Source organism: Cebus imitator, unplaced genomic scaffold, assembly GCF_001604975.1.
Source record: "Cebus imitator isolate Cc_AM_T3 unplaced genomic scaffold, Cebus_imitator-1.0 Scaffold1058, whole genome shotgun sequence".
NCBI lineage: Eukaryota > Metazoa > Chordata > Mammalia > Primates > Cebidae > Cebus > Cebus imitator.
In genome coordinates this window covers 63395-66402 of record NW_016108373.1, presented here as the reverse complement: position 1 = coordinate 66402, position 3008 = coordinate 63395, and positions in this window count along the sequence as shown.

The following is a 3008-nucleotide window of genomic DNA, read 5'->3' as shown; positions in this document are numbered from 1 at the left end:
AGAGCCCAAGGGAATCTTCAGAAATTACAGGACAAAATTCTTGCCAGGATTTAGGATGTTCTTTTTGATGACAGCCATTGTGAAGCCTCCAGAGCCTGTTGCTTTGAAATGGATGACAAACCTGTATGCACAGAGCCATGGCAGCTGACCAAAGAAAACCTGGAGGCTTTAGAAAACGTAGTTACTGAACAACACCTGAATAAACAATCCAGCGAAGAAACTGTAAGGCAATTGATCTGGTGGCGAGATCTACCCGCAAAGAATCGGGAACGAGGTAATGTAATAACCTGGGGGAGAGGATTTGCTCGCGTTTCTGCAGATCCACATCAGCAACCGCTGTGGGTGCCATCCAGACACGTAAAGCCATACTAGGAGCCAGATGACAGAAAATAGACTTGCAGAGGAACCCGCCAATCACAGAGATGCCGAGACTAACATCGAGGGGGGGTACTGTTCCCACAAAGAGAAAGCGCCGAACGTCACACCGACGTGGGGTCAAATTAAAGCTTTCACAAAAAGCAGAGGAAAACCTGAAGAAAGCAGGGCGGCTTATGGTGGTGATGATGATGGCCATCACGATTAAACTGAGTGTTTCTGGAGCTGGGATAGAAGTAAAAGTTTCACACATTGGGCATATATTCTTTCCTTCCTTTAATGATCTCTGGCCTTGGTATTCTCTGTAATTTAGGAAATAAAGTACCAATGTTTTGGCCATCAAAACTTGCATGCAAATAAAAGAACGGTCCCTAAGTTAAGAACATTAACCTGGAGAGATTGCGGAGTGGTAGAGGCTGAGGTGCTGCGCAAGAATTCCTACGGAAGTATTACTGGTCCCCTAAGGGGACGCTTAGCATCGATGGCACCGGTGAGTCCTTGTAGTAACACGGAATTCAGATGGCAGATAAAGAACTGCAATTGAGAACTAACACATACCGAGATTAACACCTCTGTTGTCTGGAGAGGTGGGGGACTAGTAGGACCATGACCAAAATAGCATGGCCAATGTTAGAGCTGAATAAAAAGGAACTTTGAAAAATACCTATGGCCCTAAAGCTGATAAGTCTGGGAAGGAAAATATAATAGAGAATCGGGCCCCAATTATTGATTAGAAGTTCCTAAGAAAACTCGTTAGAGAGCTGTGTTAAACCCCGCAAAACTTTTGGTGGTGGGGGAGTTATAAATTAACTTTAGTAAGTCTAAAAGGTATGAGACTGAACATAATTGGGAGAGAATAAACCAGCACCTGGAAAGGCCTTTAGATGGCAAGCAAGGAGGATGCCCCTTTTCAGCAGGAAGTGGAACAGAAGAACAGCCTCCGTCCTATTTCCCAAAAGACTTCTGCGTCCCAACTCCTTAAGAAACGTAAGAGTAGGTAGTGAGGTCCCGAGGTGCTTAGGGAAGCTGCTGATGGATTCGCGGCCCTAAAATGTGGATGAAGACACTTGGAGGATGTATGATTCTACCGTGATGATGCTATTAATCCGTAGTTCTTTGTGTAGTTTGCAAGTATGCATCCAGAAGCGTCCGAGAAATGTTTCACCAAGATAGAGCTGTGCTTGCTTACCTAGCTTTGTGAAACGGGGAGCTACTGAGGAACATAGTTCCCCTGCCCCAGGGTTCCCTTGTGGAAGATCTTTTCGTTTGTAATTAGTGGTAGGTGGGTAACAGCTGCCTACTTGGTAGATTCTTTAGCTCTGTGTCTATGTAGAACACCTGTGTATCAATGAGAATCACCTGTCCAAGAGTAAATACGTGGATGCAAATCTGCTGGGGAACTTCAGTCTGGAGAGCTGTCAGCCCCGCAGGCTCTGGGGCTCTTGGTCCCCAGGACAGATCCACTCTGTGGTTCTATCTGGGTGTCTGCCTCTGAAATACCTTCGGTCCGCCTGGGTGGGAGTCTCATGACTCAGCTGGTAGTCGGGAGTTTGAGAGCAGCCTGGCCAACATGGTGAAACCCCGTATCTACTAAAGATACAAATATTAGCTGGGCGTGGTGGCGGGTGCCCGTAATCCCAGCTACCTGGGAGGCTGAGGCAGGAGAATTGCCTGAAGCTGGGAGGTGGCCTCCCAAGGTGAGCAGGAGGGATTACAGGTGTGAGCCACTTCTCCCGGCCAGCAAATGTCTCTTAAATGAGTGACTGCCTGTGTGGTCAATGATGATGCCATCATGAGCAAGGATGTGACACATCTGAGGTCACAGATGCTGCCCTTGGACCCTGATCCCACTGCACAGCCTGTGTCTGCCATGGATTTACTTATGAAACAGGGTCTCACTCTCACCCAGGCTGGAATGCAGTGGCACAGTGTTGGCTCACTGCGCCTCAGCTTCCCAGGCTCAAGTGATTCTCCTGCCTCAGCCTCCCGACGAGTAGCTGGGACTACAGGTGCATGCCACGATGCCTGGCTAACTTCTGTATTTTTAGGAGAGACAGGGTTTCACCATTTGTCCAGGCTAGTCTTGAACTGGCCTAAAGTGATCAGCCCACCTTAGCCTCACAGAGTGCTGGGATTCCAGGCATGCGCCACCACACACGGCCTAAAGCTCCCTTCTTAGGGGCATAATAGTTTAAAATTGTTATCTTCCTGATTAATTTATCCCTTATTGTGAGATGATCCTCTTTAATACTCTGCTCTGAAATCCACATTCAGTGATTTCACTGAAAATGGCGCCACTGGGAAACCAAACACCCTGGACCAGGGAGTCCACACAGGAGCCTGGCTAGACTGGCTGCCGGTGCTCGGGTTTCTGCCCCACTTGCCCCAGGACATGGGGGCTCCCTGTACCTAGTAGTGCTACCTGAAAGGAGTCCCAGTCCCGACCCCAGGACAGGGGTCTTGGATCTCGACCGAGTATATTTATGGCTATTTCTTGATTATATGTTAAACAATGGGTGGATTGTTCGAGAGCTTCCCAAGAAAGGGGAGGGAATTTCCCTTAACTGGGTCCCTCTCCGTTTTAGACATAGAGTCTAACTTCTGGACATTGCCATGGCGTTTGTAAACTGTCA